The sequence below is a fragment of the Ictalurus furcatus genome, chromosome 14 (genome assembly GCF_023375685.1).
Source record: "Ictalurus furcatus strain D&B chromosome 14, Billie_1.0, whole genome shotgun sequence".
Taxonomy (NCBI): Eukaryota; Metazoa; Chordata; class Actinopteri; order Siluriformes; family Ictaluridae; genus Ictalurus; species Ictalurus furcatus.
In genome coordinates, this window is record NC_071268.1 from 30,368,494 (window position 1) to 30,387,806 (window position 19,313).

Here is a 19,313-nt window from a genome sequence, read left to right on the forward strand (position 1 = left end):
GCTTCTGTCTTTAAAAAAAATCAAACAGCATAACCAGGACAAAATAAGAAACTAAAATATATTAAGCAACAGATTTCTGTGATAAGATGCAAGGATGCAAAGCAAATCTCCACACTGAATAATTCCTAAATTATTACCCAGATAGCATCCGGATGTGGGCCACTTCAGGCAGTGATGCGGCACTGCTGCTGGACTTCTTTTGGCACGGACTAAATGGATATGAGCCTGAAGTGGCCCACATGTAAAATAACAAATATTGCCCAAATCACAAGTGGGCCTGTTTAGGCAGAGATGAGTTGCTCACGGCAACGTGTAATCTGGATGTGATCCTAAAGTGGCCCATGTGGTAAATAGTGAATATGGCCCAAATATCACAAAACAAATGTAGGCCACCTTTGGCAAAAATGTGGCACAGTTGACAAAGGCTAATCTGGGTGTAAACCAAAAGTGGTCCACATGTGTTGCAGCAAATGTGGCCCAGTTATCTTAAGACATATCTGTACCAGTTTTGGCAAAGATATGGGACAGTAAGCACTGGTGGATCTGGATGTGAACCTAATGTGACCCACATTTGACATGGTACATATGGCCCAAATATTGTTGAACAGTATTAGGCCACTTTATGTAAAGATGCGGAACAACTGGTACTGGGTAATGTGGGTGTGAGCCTAAAATGGCCCACGCATAAAGCAGTTATCTTAAAACATATCTGGGCCAGTTTTGGTAAATATACGACACAGTCAGCATTGGCTAATGTGGGTGTGAGCCTAAAGTGGCCCACATATGACATGGCAAATATTCCCTAAATATTATAAAACAGACATGGGCCACGCCTGTCTTAGATGCAACACTTTTGACATTGGCTAATTTACATGTATGCATAAAAAAGGCCCACATGTGAAAAGGTAAATATGGCTTGAAAAATTTTCAACAGCGATGGGCTTCTTTTGGTAGGAGGCATGTGATGTCACACCAAACCAGTGACTCAGTTTCCCATAATGCACCTCAGACTACAAACATGGCCACCACAAACTACAACTCCCAAACCAACACACAGACACGTTCACCTTCTCCGGAATACTAATCAGACACACCAGTTACCAATCACACACACACACACACACACACACACACACACAACCTTTTAAAGAGACTTTGTGAAGTTACCATTGTCTCTGTCTATACCAAGCCGTCCTCTGTTGTTGTTTCTCTGGTTTTGAGTCTGATTATCTGTGTAACCTGTTCCAGTCTGATTGCAGGATTGCCTGACCTTTGCCAGTCTTCATTTTTGATCTTTGCCCTGCGTTTGGATTGTTGTTTTCTCATTAAAGCTGCCATACCTGCAAATGCTTCCGTCTCAGCCTCCCTTACATGACAACGCAACACAGATGGTACTACAGGCTAATCTGGCTAATGTGAGGCTACATGTGACATATCCGTTGTGCATTGGCCTGCCCTGTGATTGACTTTATTTAGGGTTTGTAGGGAACAGAAATCTATTCAGGAAAATTCTCATGCTTAAATGAGAATTGTTACAATCATTGTTTATTATTTTTATTATTACTTTTATTTTTATTATTAGAGAGACAGGAAATATTGTTGATGCAGAATTCATTTACTTACAGTGTCATTGTTATTCAGTCCATGAGTCACCAACGTTTTAATGGCACAGCATACACACACACACACACACACACACCTAACTGATTTTATATAAGGCTGAGATTACTATATATATATATATATATATATATATATATATATATATATATATATATATATATACATTTAGTGGCCCAGATAAGGTACAGTTATGGTTTATTTGGTTCATTCTTGGCAGACATGTGGCCATGCTGTGACCTGCTTGTGGCTCAGATCGGGTAAACATGACCAAACCGTCAAAGTGCCATAATTCCATGCAGCATTTGGGCCAGATGAGGAAATGGGCCAGGGTTAGGGTTAGAATGTGGGCCAGACTAAAAACAAACTTTGGCCCAGATTAGGGTCAGTTGTGGTTTATTTTTTTGTTCTTGGCTGACATGCGGCATTGCTATGGCTTGCTTGTGTTCCAAATCTGGCAAACAGGAGCGGACCGCCCAAGTGCCATCATTCCATGCGGTACGTGGGCCGGATGAAAATGTCAGGTGTGGGCCAGATCTGGGCCACAGCAATTTTGCTATCTTGGCAAGCTATATGTAAGACATGAGCTGTTTCTCAATTCTAAGAACGCAAAGAACAGACTTGCGTTCTCGTGAAGACTGGTCTTGCCAGGCTACCTTGGAAGAACAGACTCAGAAGGACAGGTGGACACAGAAAGCATCTTCGCAAGAACTTAGTTGTTCTGTGAGCTTCCTGTTGCGCAATGGAAGTCCCAGCACCTTTCATGTAGTGGGACAGGACCGTCATCTCTTCAGTGCTCACTAAGTAATATGTTTCAGCTGGTTAATAAATTTACTGTTCGCTGGCTGATTAACCAAAAGATAATTAAGCATGTTTTCATGTAGTAACTCACTGTGACTTTCACTAACTAGAAACTAAGCTTCAGTTTGGAAGCTAGCATACTTTAATAAAAATACTTCTGAGTCTCAATCTAAATCATATATCAAAATCATTCTTTTTACATGTGTATTTAGATTATTGTCATTAAAAAGACGTTAAAAGTGTAATGTTTTGCCACAATGGCGTCTGGGACTTCAAGCGATTTGGGTGCGCTCAGGTCTGTGTCCTTGATATCACATCCGGGTAATTTCATGTGTACCCGGTAATTGGAATTGACCTTCACAAGGACACAAGATCGCACAAGAACGCATATTGAGAAACGCCAAGATCCTTTATCACAGATTTTTAAGGGTTAATGGAAAAGTAGAGAAAATCTAACCACATTGCATCGCTCATGCAAATTTGAATGAAGTTCTCATAAGGGTTTTTATTTTTTATTTTTTAAATGTGTGTTCCAAGATCTCGGTCAGTTTGTGTTGGAGGAGAAAGGATCCATAATCATCAGAATTAATTTATTCATTCTGAGGAGATTCATTTACATTTCTGACATTTTTTTGTGTTTGTTTTGAGAGATATTGACTGTTATATTTAATAAATAAAGGAATGTGTATAGTTCATGAGCTACCTAGCTAACTTAAATTCCCAGAATTCCAACCACGCCCACTCTCAGAAGTTCTTCAAGGGTTTTTTGGATAGGTTGAGGTTCTCACATTAGTGTTACAGTCAGTGTATTGGTCTGTGGTGTTGAAGCAGGAGATCAGATTGTGGATGAAGCTTTCTGTTCACCGGTCATTCTGCCCTCACCTATAGTCAAGAGCTGACTGAAAGAATAAAGTCGTGAGTACAGGTGGAGGAATTGAGGTTGTGGAAGAATTGGGGAAGAAGGTGGAGGAATTTGGGGGCTGTGGATCAGGTGGTAGAGCGGGTTGCCCACTAATCGTAGGGTTGGTGGTTCGATTCCTGGCCTACATGCCGAAGTGTCCTTGGGCAAGACACTGAACCTCAAGTTGCTCTTGATGGCAAGCTAGCGCTGCTACCATTGGTGTGTGTGTGTCTGTATGTGAATGGGTGAATGAGAACTTTGTAGAACCACTAGTACTTAAAGAAGCACTATATAAATGCAGACCATTTACCAATTGAGGTTCCACCTCCTGATTCCTGTGTTTGCTCTCTGGCTGGACCCCCTGAGGCAGACCCGTGACCCAGTGGAGAGCGTATATCTCACAGTCAGCTTGAGAACATCTGGGAATCCCTCAGGAGGAGCCAGGGATAGAGATGTCTGGACTGACTTTCTCAGCCTGCTATAACACACACCAGGAAAAGAGGAAGAAAATGAAGCTATGGGACAAACTAAGGAACTCTTTAATGATCCTTTTTAAAGATTGTAGCTTTTTTTAAACTTCCATAACAGATTGGCGGTTCATGCGGCCTTTGTTCTTTCTTTCTTTATATAAACACACCAACAAAGGAAACAGAAATATTATAAACTTCATGTACCATGCAAAGAAGCCGTTCTAAACAAAATCTAATTTACATCCCAGCTAATAAATCCTTTGATGTTCCCTCCAAAACCACACCCCCTTAACAAACTAACACACGACAGGGAGCTTTCTGACCTGCTGGGAAACACAAGGCCATGGAGACCAGAGTTTCTCCTCCCAGCAGATCATTTAAGATCATCATGAAGCTTCACGAATCAGCACACATACTGTTCTGTTTGAACATTTACACTGATGTCACAAAATTACTTCATCACACACACACACACACACACACACCTCCAACACCCCTCACTTCCACAGCAGGGATCCAAAGGGGATGGAAAAGGGCATTCTTCTTTCTGGAGCAGTGTCTCATTCAGTCCTGGTGGAGGTGACGACCCCAAACCCCAGGTCAGGTGTGTCTTCTAAACAATATTTTATTATCAGTCTCTCTCTCTCTCTCTCTCTCTCTCTCTCTCTCACTCTCACTCTCTCGCTCTCTCTCGCTCTGTGTGTGTGTGTGTGTGTGTGTGTGTGTGTGTGTTAAACCTTTAAACAACATTCTCCCTGTAGCATATGGCCCGGCAGTAGGAGGAGCCTGTGTGTGTGTGTGTGTGTGTGTGTGTGTGTGTGTGTGAATCGTTCCTGGTGAGATGGAGAAGTGTTAAAACTCTACATTCTCACTCATGTGACTCTGAGTATGTGTGTGTGTGTGTGTGTGTGTGTATGTGTGTGTGTGTGTGTGTGTGTGTGTGTGTGTGTGTGTGTGTGTGTGTTTGGGGGGGGCGCCTGATGCAGTTTCTGCGTTTCGGCCTGCAGACGTGATAAAAGCAGAGCTTGTACTGCAGTAATGGAACTCTCTCTCTCTCTCTTTCTCTCTCCCTCTCTCTCTCTCTCTCTCTCTCACACACACGTACACACTCACACAAATACATGTACATGTTAAATATTAACATAACTGCTAATCATCAAAAATGACAGAAAATGTGAGGCGTTCACTCCCTGGTAAGGTACACAACTCAGGAGATACCACACATACACACACACACACACACACACACACACACACACACTTGACCCAAAGCTCCCCTCTCGTCTACCGTTAAACTCTTAGCACCTGCCGTGGTGATGGTCGATGGAGGTGGCATTTAGAGACAGAGACGGGGTGAGAAATGGGTTAGTCGCAGACCTCATGTACAGAGGGTGAGATAGAGGTTATGCGTACACACACATACACACAAAACACACACTGAACTGGTGGTCTTAACATACACTGTGATAATCTGGATTAAGGTAGGAAAGAGTAAAAGTGGTGTGTGTGCGTGTATGTGTGTGTGTGTGTGTGTGTGTGTGTGTGTGTGTGTGTGTGTGAAATCCCCATCATAAATCTCTCACTACAAATGTAATTTCTCCCAGTGATGCAGCTTGCTAAAGGATTAGCGTAGGTCTTCACACACACACACTTATATATATTATATATATATATATATATATATATATATATATATCAAGACGTGATTGTAATTTCAGTCTCCTGGCTCCCCCTCCTCACTGCGTAGCTCCCCCCTCTGAGAGGAACGTAAAGGGGAGAACAGACGAGACTCTCACTCTAAAGCCAATTCCGTTTTAGATTAAAACATTATTACACGTGCAGCTACATCACACTTAAATGTGTTCTTTGACATGATTCTCCTCATCACCTGACGTATATCATCAGTTTAAAAAGGCAAAAATTTTAATGAATCAATGGAGCAAATCCTAAATTATAATGATTAATATTATTGTATTATGAACACAAACAGATTTTTTTTTCAAGTAAGGATAGATAACTGGTGTGTAAAAAAAAGATTCACATTGTTTAAGCAGATCTGTCCGTAACGTTTAAAGCAACACTTAAAAGAATGCTTCTCTACATCATCATCATCCAGCTGTTAACAGCAGGTCTAGCCCAGATTCTGAACAGCGCTGGTCACTTATCGAGCGATTACTGAATCAAATCTTTTCAGATCAAATATCGCATCGTTTCGAGGAATGGAGATGGACGCGGATACGAGTGCAGATCATTTATTATGTAAAGTGTGAAAAAAACAACCATAAACGTGAACTGTGGATATAAGGCACGAGACTACAGCAAAAGCTTGACAGTGAGAGGCTGATAGATTGGCATTTAGTAGTAGTGTTAAACAAGGCGTAACGAGACACAGGTGAGAGGGATTAGTGAGGATTGTGACTTGCTGGGGTTGATGGGTAGTGTAGTTCCACGCCCTTTGGCGCTACCATGACACTCGTTAAGCGATCCACTAAAGTGGGACCTGTGCTGCTTGGATTAACCCTGAAATCTCCCAGTGCCACTTTTAGTAGGTTGGAATTTTTATTGCCACTAATAACCAAATAACCTGGTTTTAATAACCTAATACTGACTGTCTCACCAATCTTGAGCTTGACCTACACTTTTGGTAGGTGCCAAGATAAAAGGAAAATTCCCAATGTAAGACAACCAGTTCCCAGTATCAGGGAGAAAGAAGGGTTGCTTGTGAACAAAAGGTTTATACCCATATTCATGATTAAGGTCCTCTTGCACTATATATTGTACTAGGAAGAGCCAGATGACCTCCTAGTGCCACCTCACGTGAAGATCAACTGGCTTCTCTCAGGTATGCATGACCTCACCACCTCGCAGACCTCATTCCTCAAATCACCAGCAACTTCCCTTCGATCATATTGGCATAGATCTCACTGGTCTGATGTTTAGATGGAGGGCATAAGTACATCCCTGTCATCATGGACTATCCCACCTGATTTCAGGAAATGCTCATCCAGTGGAAGGCCATAACTAATACCAACCCTACGCTAGTCCTGCTACTAGGTTTGGCATCCAATCCAAAGAAAATAACCACGGATTAAATCTCCCCTGTCCCCACCAAAGTGTACATTCCATAAAAATGTTCCCTGGGTCATCAGAAGGGTGAACATCATCACGATATGCGTCATATTTATCTTATATTACAAGAGCAACCATCAGCCAGGGAGAGAATAAAACTGGGTCCAGCTCATCCAGTCTGCAAGCAAGAGAAGCATTATAACTCAATCTTGGTCCTCACCAGGAAATACAGGCAGGTGCTCCAGCACCAGAATATTGGCAGAACCAGATTTTAAAACAGCAAGCGGGCTCTGGCAATACATAATCCTTCCATTCGGATTTCACAATGCCCCGGAATTCTTCCAGCAACTGATTGAGACCCTACCTGACCCTACCACTGCTTCCTACTATGTACTTAGATTAATGTCATCTAGACATCTATGTAAGATACAGGAGCATCTTGTTTACCTCTGGGAGGTACTAGAGACAAAAAACATGGTATTTACTGCCACTCAAAAGAATATATAATAATAATAATACCTGATATTAGCGAAAGCAAAGTAACTAGGTTAGAGGATTAGTCACGACTTCCTAATGCCTCAAGAGCAGAAGGTAGAAGTCATCAAGACTAACCCTGACTTCTCGCCACGTACCACCAAAACCAGGTCTCGATTCTGATGGCATGATGTTACAGTAGGTTTGTCCCTAACTATTGCACTTCCTTCTTACAGATCTAATAAATACAGAAGAAGATCAGCTAGAGCCCGGACTTTGGCTCCACAACCTGTCTGTCTTCATCTTCACCATCTGCAGTGTTTCGTATTCTCATGCTTTTGTACACACTGTCTTCTTTTACACTTAATGCCCAAAACCCTGAAATGGTGATATGTGCAGCATTTGTTCAATCAGGTGTGTGTGTGTGTGTGTGTGTGTGTGTGTATCAATCACAATGTGGAATATTTCAGCTCAGATCAACAGTCATTCCCTTCTGTCTGAGGATCGAAGGATCTGGGTTTTACATGAATGTTCATTCATATGAGATGCACATGCATGGGTTTATTGAGAGCGAGAGAGAGAGAGAGAGAGAGAGAGAGAGGTTTAATATTCTTCTATTCCACCACAATGCACATCTATAACTCTATCTATCTATTCTCTGAAGATGGAAGACGGCTTTGTTTTGTCCATGTTTACCGAACTCGTCTTTTCTGATGAACAGAATTAAAAGAATCTCCCTCTCGCAGAAGAAATGTGTCCGGCGTTTCCTGACAGAAATGAATAATGCTGAAAACTTCTCACTACCTGTTAGGGGAATATGCTGTACACCTGATTATTACACCACGGTGCTGGCGAGTTCTGGATTGTGATTGGTCAGAAGGTGTTGATTCATTCTCTATAACAGCGGCTTTGACAGTAGTGCAGCTGCACATCGCAGGTGTATATTAATACATTATCGTTTCTATAGTAACCGAGGATTCACACACAGGGACGTGTACAGCGGACGCTCCAAATAAATGGAATTTTAAAATGTGTGTAATCATTGAAAGCTGTAACTGAAATGGTGGAGTTTTACGCTTTTTTTTTTTTTCTTTCTTAACCTCAAGAGAGAGAAAACAGAAATAGATACATAACAATTTAAAAAATAGATAGAAATAGATAAACGTATGACGTGTCGTTATTTAATAAACATGATATTGTAGTCCTTGGTCTATTGCTGTGGCGTGAGAGGAGTAAAACATGTGGGGATGTATTTTAATATAACAGCAACACACACAGTGGGGTATTGATCATTTTTGTCTGAGTATTTTGTGCAACATGATAACTTCACTAGTGAGTGTAACATGATGTATTTCTGAAAGTGTTTCACGAATAAACAGACGGCAGAATCCAGTGGCTATAACATTACTATCTAGCTTTTATGTATTTCAAGTTTCATAGCACTATAATTGTTTATAATCACAGTCACGTCTTTATCATTATGGTTGTATAATTCTCTGAGATTGTGTGTAAGTGTTAACCGAGTGCAGGTATTTACACCCCGCTGTGTATTTGATCTCGGAGCTGATCTCTGTGAAGGCTGCAGATTTACAACTGTGAGGTTTCGTGGTCATGAAAACACACCATGTGTCTGCTTTAGAGTGTGTCAGGAGAGGTCAGTGCCATGTGTATTCTTAATGTGCGAATAAATCGCTGGGAGAATAAGCGAGCGCGCCAGGCTGTAACTCTACAATCTCCTTCTTTCATCTGCATAGTGAGACTTATTATTGAGAAATATGTAGAATTCATCTGTAGCTTAGCCCAGAAACTGAAATCTAACGGAATATCCTGCTTACTGTCCAATGCTTACACCATATTATATATTATATATACACACACACACACACACACACACACACACACACACACACTCATGGAACACTTTATTAGGAACTTTATTATCTAATCAGCCAATCATGTGGCAGTAGCACAATGCATAAAATCATGCAGATACAGGCCAACAGCTTCGGGTAATGGTCACATCAACTATCAGAATGGGGAAAATGTTATCTTGACCATGGCATGACTGTTAGCATGTGATGTTCTGGTTTGAGTATTTTTATAACTGCTGATCTCCTGGGATTTTTACGCATGACAGTCTCTAGAGTTTAATAAAGACTGGGCACAGACTCACCAAAACTGGACAGTTGAAGATGGAAAAACGTGGCCTGGTCTGATGAATCTCGATTTCTGCTGAGGCACACAGATGGTCGGGTCAGAATTTGGCACCAACAGCATGAATCCATGGATCCAACCTGCCTTGTGTCAACAGTCCAGGCTGGTGGAGGTGGTGTAATGGTGCAGGGAATGTTTTCTCAGCACACTTTGGACTCGTTAATACCAATCAATCATCACATGAATGCCACAGCTTATTTGAGTATTGTTGCTGACCGTGTCCATCCCTTCATGGCCACAATTTACCATCTTCTAATCTCTACTTCCTGCATGATAATGCACCATGTCACAAAGCAAAAGTCATCTCAAACTGGTTTCATGAACATGATAATGAGTTCAGTGTTCTTCCCAGTCACCGGATCTGAATCCAGTGGAGCACTTGTGGGACATGGAGAATGGGAGATTCGCAGCATGACAGTGCACCTGATAAAAATGCAGGTATTACATGATGCGTGTCAACATGGAGCAGAATCTCAAAGAAATGTGTAATCAATGCCATGAAGAACTGAGGCTGTTTTAGGCCAGTTCAGTGAGTGTGTGTGTATATATATATATATATATATATATATATAAGACCATATTTAGCGACCAAGACCATATTTAGCGAGAGCAAAGCCCAAGACGGAGGCAAGTCCTAGTACATGTGCTAATAAATTTGAGACAAGTCCAAGTTGAGACAGAAAACATCCTGAGACTGGACTCCAGATCTACAGGCCTAGCTGTTGCAGCAAAGCTTGATGGGGAGCGACACACTGAATGTCTTGCTAGAGTCAGATTTGTGCTGACAGAATATTGATGTGGACTACGTTTGGTGGATGCAGGTTTGGGTGTTTTTTGTGCTTTGATAGTTAAGAATATCTACAAGAACAAGGAGAAATTCTGTAGAAGTTCATGTAGATTTTGGAAAGTCACCAGTTAGCCACAGGGGCAGCATCAACCTCATTAGAAAGTGATCTTTTTTTTCGCGTTCTCTGGGGCCTACAGTATATTGTTCAGCTAGCACTGCCTAAATAATATCTAATTAATTTTTTCACCCTCTATACCTGCTAAGCCAGGAAATTAAGCATTTCTCAGTTAGCAGGATTTTCCTAATGACACAAGCAGTTATTAAAATTAAACGTGGCCAATGGTTCCCATCAATCCCGGGCCATAAAGCCTGGAATGTGTGTGTGCCTTTTCATCTCCTCTAGCGACGAGCTGTCCTGACAAACTACATCACACACACACACACACACACACACACTTCCTCCTCTCCCCCGTCGAGCCTCGTCCTGGTCTTAATTTTTACGCCTTTAATTTTATGGGTGGTCATCGGGTGCGCTGGACAGAGGTCACTTTAATGGGAGCAGACGTAAAACTGTAGGCTCGTTTGAAATTAATATATGGTGTAAATCAACTTTTAGATTTTTTTTTCAGTTTGTCTTCACTGTTGGAGCAATTTTTTTTAAACTAAAGCTTTTTATTGTTTGTTTTTTGTGATTTTTTTTTCTTTTCATTCATCTGTGAAATGTAATTGTAAATGTACAACAATTCCGGTGTGAAAAAATCTGATGCAATATACCCGGGGAAACTGATTTAAAAAAAAAAAAAAGAAGAAGAAGAAACGATTACAATAAATGTATTGATTCAAATTCAAACAATAAAGAAAAGAAGAAAAAGGAACACACTTGGTTTCCCTCAGCATTTTTTCAGTTTGTGTTGTAAAATGTGTACAGAATGTTAAATTGATAAATACAATTAAACTTATTGATTGAGATTCAAAGATGGAGCCCAAATGCAAAGAAGAAATACAAGAAGAAAAAGAAATGCACTAGGTTTTCACATTTCTAGCTACGTAACTCAACTTCTCCTTGTTTTTTTTCTTTTCAGTTCCTCTCTCTTTTTAAACTGGGGCTTTTTATGGTTTGTTTTTATAGTGTTCTTCCCCTCCTCTGTGAAAGATAAACTGAATCTGTTGTCCAATAATCAAATTTGTTCTTTTATTTCCGAGACGAAATCTTCTCCTTCGCCTCAAATTCATAGTTGGCGATGGGAAAACGAACTACACTTGGCTCCTTGGTGCCCGTCCCTAACGAGGTGTTGACAGCCATGTCGCGGTGATCGGAGACTCGACAGCCTCAGGTCAGAACTCGTCATCCCCAACCTTAACCTTTCCATCCCTCCATCTAATGTCTAACGTTTACAGAAAGGCGAGAAAAGAGTAGAGATCCTGGCATGAAGAGGCGACCGAGGCGCCACGTCTCAGTCCGGCATTGTCATATCCACTATGCTGCTCGTTTAGTGTGATGTGACAGAGCCGAGGGCCTCCGTGTCACCTCTGTTACTACGCCCTGTGTCAGACCCTATTTACTGCACTTCTGTTAACATGCAGGACATATTTGGGATGCCTTCATAGGCTTCTATATCATACGTAATGCCCTGAAGAGGGTGTTCTTGATTTGGACAATCCTCCAGAGAGATAAAGAAGGAAGAATAACATTTGGGTTTCTGCAGGGAGTCGAGCAGCGGGTGATTTTCCTGCTCACACACTCATGAGCTCCTCATAAACTCATATTTATGGCTTTGTAATTTCACATTTACGAGTTTGGATGCTGTATTTACGACTCGAGGCTGAGCACTTCGGTAACCAATCGAAGACTCGCAGTTCTGTGTGTTGTGACTGATACTTTGGAGGTTTGTTTGTGTGATTTTCAGCAGCACATTGAAGCTGAACATGTTGGTAATGTGATTCTGTTCAGTGTATTTCCGTTTTGGTTACTATAGTGATACCTGAATGTGGATTTCCTCCATTATGCACCTGAAGAGTACCTTTTATACCTTTATATTAATACAATTTTGCAAAAAAGAAACACAAAAACTAGAATAGTCATCAGACACACAAACTGGCTGGATTTCAGTCCTTAAAAATGCTGTTTCCATGATCAGATTTCAGTGGCATCGCTGATCTCAGTCCTACTGACGGTCTTCAGTCCACACGGCCGCAACACCACCAGACGCCCTGCAACATGGATCCACAGACTCGCCGAGCTGCGACGAGTACCATGGACAAGTCGCTGTACACACGGCTGAGCAGAGCCCTGAGACAGCTCAGAAAGATTACACCAAACAGCACAAACTGGGAGTTAAAGGAACAGAGCAGAACGAACGTCCCTGCCAACAACAAAAACAACAGACATGCCGTCAATCTATGCCTGGAGACGCTAATCACACATGAAAGATCGTGGCCAGGGGAAATCTGCCACTCGAGCTTGGGTCTGGAACGATCTGTGGACAAATATGACCGACATAAAGGCATTAAAACAATCAAATAAAATACAGACGCAAAAACAAACATAGGAAAGAAAGAAAAGCTCTGGTGAGAAGTGACATAAAAAACACACACACAGCACAGTCTCAACTGGAGACAGAAAAACGCAATCCTGACAATCTTTACGCATTTCGTGTTACTGCTCCACATTTTAATAACGGAGTACACTGCTACGAGTCATCACCCAGAAATACACCAAGGACCAGCCTTCTTTTTCCTCCACTGCAGGTGTTTTGAAGCCCCACCCCCTTCCCCACACTTCACATAAATTTCTCTTTCCTTGTTTGCTTGGAAGATCCACTGACGTGGCATCCTCGCTTTCAGTCATGATCAATGGAGAATGATTTGAGATCATTAATGTGAAATTAAATCTGTGAATGTGTGCTACACTTAGCTAACATTAGACCTGTAAATTAAAATATCACATGAGGTTATAAGATCTGGGTTAAGAAGGATTAGGAGGCAGTAATTTGGTATCGTGACAACCCTACTCTGATGCGTATCATTACTTCTGTTGATACAGAGTGTGTTTACACCAGAGAAGCGCTGAAAGTGTATAGTAGTTCAGATGATTACAGCTAATTTCTTAGAGGAAAGGTGTAAAATATTCGATCCTGTAATACAGATGGCTTCTGTGTTGTGTTTGATGAAGCTGGAGCAAGTCAGGTGCTGTACCTGAATGCAAAGAGGTCGAACATGACATAACGCTGGTAAAAGAAAAGTGGATCATGAACACATGTGGTGCAAAACAACCTAAAGAAGCGTAATGTGAAGTAATGATGTATGTTTTTCTCCTGATGCACAGCATGTAAAAAGAGGAGACGTTTCTCTACTCTTACTGCATGTGCATGAGATGATCGGTAGAGCCGTGTCTCGTGTCTCATGTCTCTGTCCCTCTGAGATTTAACAAAGTAAATCGCCGTTTAAAACTGTCTCACTCTCCCCCGTGTCTCACTCTCCCCCGTGTCTCACTGTCCCTCATGTTTCCATCATGTGTAAAAGCACACTATTGATTTACACAAGTCTCACCCTGGACGTCTCCGGTGGTAAAGTTCCCTACAGACAGACAGGCAAAGAGAGAGAAAAGAGATTCACATTACCCTTACAAAAGAGTCGCACAAAAAAATCACACGATTCACCTGTAAAACCTACACACCTGCTATTTTTATTGTTATTTTTACACACACGCACATGATTCATTTATTGTCACGTGTGTTTACTTCAGTCTTCAGTTCATGTGTGCAATCTCAGGACATAACATGAAATGCGCAAAATTATTATTATTATTATTATTGTTATTGTTATTATTATTATTATTATTATTATTATTGTTATGGACTCTGCACTCTATGCACTATGTAGACAGAGAGACAAAGAGAAAGACCGAATCTCAACATGAAGTGGCTAATTAACGGGGACAGAGGTGTGTCGAGGGGCCGCTCGCGCGCGTCTTGACCGGAGAGGAGAACAGATTTTTTATTCCTTCTTCCGGCTGACAGCCAATCAGCCTCCAGCAGCGTGGGGACCTCCCATCTCTCTCTCTCTCTCTCTCTCTCTCTCTCTCTCTCTCTCTCTCTCTCTCTCTCTTTCTAACTCTCTTTCACAGATTTTTCGCCCCCTTTTCCCCAAATTCTTCACACATCCATGCCGCCGCTTACATCACACACACACACACACACTGCATTCGCAGAGCTAGTAAACTTGGCACGCACATCATAACATTTATAGCTATTATTATTATTATTAGTAGTAGTAGTAGTAGTATTAGTAGTAGTAGTAGTAGTAGTAGTAATAGTAGTAATAGTAATAGTAGTAGTAGTAATAGTAGTAGTAGTAGTGGTAGTAGTAGTACTACTAGTGGTAGTAGTAGGAGTAGTAGTAGTAGTGGTAGTACTAGTAGTAGTAGTAGTAGTAGTGGTAGTAGTAGAGGTAGTAGTTGGTAGTAGTAGTAGTAGTAGTAGTGGTATTATTATTAGTAGTATTAGTAGTAGTTGTAGTAGTAATAGTAGTATGGTAGTGGTAGTAGTAGTAGTAGTAATAGTAGTAGTCGCCATCGTAGTAGTACTAGTAGTAGAGGTAGTAGTTGGTAGTAGTAGTAGTAGTGGTAGTGGTAGTAGTAGTGGTAGTAGTGGTATTATTAGTAGTAGTATTAGTAGTAGAAGTAGTAGTTGTAGTGGTAATAGTAGTAGTGGTAGTGGTAGTAGTAGTAGTAGTAGTAATAATAATAATAGTAGTAGTCATCATCGTAGTAGTAGTAGTGGTAGTAGTGGTTGTAGTACTAGTAGTAGTAGTAGTGGTAGTCATAGTAGTAGTGGTAGTAGTAGAGGTAGTAGTAGTAGTAGTAGTAATAGTGGTAGTGGTAGTAGTGGTAGTACTGGTAGTAGTGGTAGTAGTGGTGGTAGTGGTAGTAGTAGTAGTAGTGGTAATAGTAGTGGTAGTAGTAGTAGTGGTAGTAGTAGTAATAGTAGTAGTAGTAGTAGTGGTAGTGGTAGTAGTAGTAGTGGTAGTGGTAGTAGTAGTAGTAATAGTGGTAGTAGTAGTGGTGGTAGTAGTAGTAGTAGTGGTAGTGGTAGTAGTAGTAGTGGTAGTAGTAGTAGTAGTGGTAGTAGTAGTGGTAGTAGTGGTATTATTAGTAGTAGTATTAGTAGTAGAAGTAGTAGTGTAGTAGTAGTAGTAGTGGTAGTGGTAGTAGTAGTAGTAGTGGTAGTAGTGGTATTATTAGTAGTAGTATTAGTAGTAGAAGTAGTAGTGTAGTAGTAGTAGTAGTGGTAGTGGTAGTAGTAGTAGTAGTAATATTAGTAATAGTAGTAGTAGTAGTAATAATAGTAGTAGTCGTCATCGTAGTAGTGGTAGTAGTAGTAGTAGTAGTAGTAGTAGTAGTAGTGGTAGTAGTAGTAGTAGTAGTAGTAGTAGTGGTAGTAGTAGTAGTAGTGGTAGTAGTAGTAGTAGTAGTAGTAGTAGTGGTAGTAGTAGTAGTAATAGTGGTAGTGGTGGTACTGGTAGTAGTGGTGGTAGTAGTAGTAGTGGTAGTAGTGGTAGTAGTAGTAGTGGTAGTAGTAGTGGTAGTAGTAGTAGTAATAGTGGTAGTGGTAGTAGTGGTGGTAGTGGTAGTAGTAGTAGTGGTAGTAGTAGTAGTAGTGGTAATAGTAGTAGTGGTAGTAGTAGTAGTGGTAGTAGTAGTAGTAGTGGTAGAAGTGGTAGTAGTAGTAGTGGTAGTAGTAGTAGTAGTAGTAGTAGTAGTAGTAGTAGTAGTAGTAGTGGTAGTAGTAGTAGTGGTAGTAGTAGTAGTAGTGGTAGAAGTGGTAGTAGTAGCAGTGGTAGTGGTAGTAGTAGTAGTAGTGGTAGTGGTAGTAGTAGTAGTAATAGTGGTTGTATTAGTGGTGGTAGTAGTAGTAGTAGTGGTAGTAGTAGTAGTAGTAATAGTGGTAGTGGTAGTAGTAGTAGTAGTAGTGGTAGTGGTAGTAGTGGTAGTAGCAGTAGTAGTGGTAGTAGTGGTAGTGGTAGTAATAGTGGTAGTAGTAGTAGTAGTGGTAGTAGTAGTGGTAGTAGTGGTAGTGGTAGTAGTAATAGTAGTAGTGGTAGTGGTAGTAGTAGTAGTAGTAGTAGTAGTGGTAGTAGTGGTAGTGGTAGTAGTAATGGTAGTAGTGGTAGTAGTAGTAGTGGTAGTAGTAGTAGTGGTAGTAGTGGTAGTGGTAGTAGTAGTAGTGGTAGTAGTAGTAGTAGTAGTAGTAGTAGTAGTGGTAGTAGTAGTAGTAGTAGTGGTAGTAGTGGTAGTGGTAGTAGTAGTAGTGGTAGTGGTAGTAGTAGTAGTAGTAGTAGTGGTAGTAGTAGTAGTAGTAATGGTAGTAGTAGTAGTAGTGGTAGTAGTAGTAGTAGTAGTAGTAGCAGTAGTAGTAGTAGTGGTAGTAGTAGTAGTGGTAGTGGTAGTAGTGGTAGTGGTAGTAGTAGTAGTAGTAGTGGTAGTAGTGGTAGTGGTAGTAGTGGTAGTAGTGGTAGTGGTAGTAGCAGTAGTAGTGGTAGTAGTGGTAGTAGTAGTAGTAGTAGTAGTGGTAGTAGTAGTAGTAGTAGTAGTAGTAGTGGTAGTGGTAGTAGTGGTAGTAGTAGTAGTGGTAGTGGTAGTAGTAGTAGCGGTAGTAGTAGTAGTGGTAGTAGTAGTAGTGGTGGTAGTGGTAGTAGTGGTAGTGGTAGTAGTAGTAGTAATGGTAGTAGTGGTAGTAGTAGTAGTATGCCAGCGTTAATGTGGTCATGCATAATATGTTATAAATTACTAACATGGCGTATGCATGTGCATGCGCTCCTGCACATGCGCTTCATTGGTGAGGAGATCATTCTATCTCTCTCTCTCCCTCTCTCTCTCCATCTAATGATCTTACACTCCAAAAAATATGACAAGGCACCTGGGACCCGTATGTGTCAGGTGAGAACCTGTGTGCACGCGCACTCCCGTGTGTGTGTGTGAAAGAGAGAGAGAGAGAGAGAGAGAGAGAGAGAGAGAGAGAGAGAGAGATGAGAAAATTAAGGATCTGCATGTATGTTCAGTTTATTTAACTCGTCCTTATGTTCAAAGTTTTTTTTTGTTCACCTACTTCGCGAGGGAACATCTGGGGAATTTTCCTTCTTCTCCTCCTCCTCCTCCTCCTCCTCCTCATCATCATCATCGTCTCCATCATCAAAACCCTAATATAATGAGCACAGGGTATTCAGTATTTTCTTATGTCACCTATCTAGTGCACTTTGTCTCCACTGTAGTGCCATTAGGCTCCAGACTCTTTACATTAGTGCACTAGATAGGGTATGAAATAATCACAAGGTATGAGATAATGAGATAAACCCCATGTAGTGCACTTGATCTGCAGCATCGAGTCATTTTGTGTTCAGCTCCCTTCTCTTTATATATAATGGCATCCATCTTGTTTAGTGTACTAATATAAAGAATAGGAAGCTAAATCTGATCACAGGGTGATAAAGTGCACTAGATAGGTGACATAAATATTTATTTAATGTATATTTAATACACTATCTAGGGCACTTTGTATAACAGAGCAATCCTGAAATAGCTTTGTATTGGATGTAATAGCACACTATAGAGGGTGCAAGTGCCATTTATTTCATACCCATAAAAATCTCCTGCTCTGATATGAAGGCTGGAGCTAAATGGAGATAAAGTGCACTAACTACAGTGGGTGCCATTATATTCACCCTATATAGTGCACTTTATCTGCACTGTGGAGCCATTTTGGATTCAGCACTTGCATGCTTTTCTTAAAATTCATTTATTTGATTTCATCCCCTCAGTATTGCACTTCTGTTAATACTGAACAGGGCCTCGAGTCTTACACTTTAACACCTACCCTCATCATGATCATGATCATGATCATGATCATCATCATCATCATCATCATCCTCAACATCCTCAATCTCATCATCCTGATCAATCATCATCTTCTTCTTCTTCTTCTTCGGTATCATGGTCATCATCCTCAACCTCATCATCATCTTCTTCTTCATCGTCGTCATCATTATCATCATCATCATCATCATCTTCTCCATACAGATACATACAGGGAATCTTCTCCATCATTCATAAAATATTATTATTATTATTATTATTATTATTAACGCCTGATTATCGAGCGCGCCCCCGAGTCTCACCTCTCAGCGTTCTCTCCTGGCATCTGTTCACCTCATAAATGAACTATTAATACATTCATTATGTCATCATCACAGTGAAGTAAAAAGCGCCGCTGTGGGAACAAGAAGAATATGCAAAACCACCCGAAAGACATTTATTATTATTATTATTATTATTATTATTATTATTATCTCATGTCAATTATATACCAAATAAATTAATAAATAAGAATGTTTGATAAATATGTCTGCAAAGTAAAAGTCTGTAATTAATTCCACAGCATCATCTGATAAACTCATTATAAACGTTCAAAAGCTTTAAAACTATTTTTAAGTAAAACATCAAATTAAATTAAAAACAACAAAAAACCAATATTAACAATAAAATACGGTGAAGGACATTTTACATTTAATTTTATTCATTTAGCAGACGCTTTTATCCAAAGCGATTTACAAATGACATTTTAATGCGAGATTAGCTCAATTTTAGGGTTTAAAAAAAAGAGCTCTCATTTCAGATCACATAAACATAAACATAAACATAAACAGCTGAACCGATATTCCTGAGGACTGTCTTGTCATTAACACACTGCGGTGATAATTGTTCTTTCTTTCCCCGATCACAGCTGATCCCCGCAGGACACCGGAAATCCCTCACACCTCCTTTCATTCAGTATTTTATTTTATTTATTCACTTACTTTTATTTTTTTTATATTTTTAACAGCGTCTCATGTCATATACACATTATTTTAATAATCAGAGCAGCGCCTTTATTTTATTTAGGAGTAAGGATGTTTTAAATGATCAATAATCGCATTTAAACGT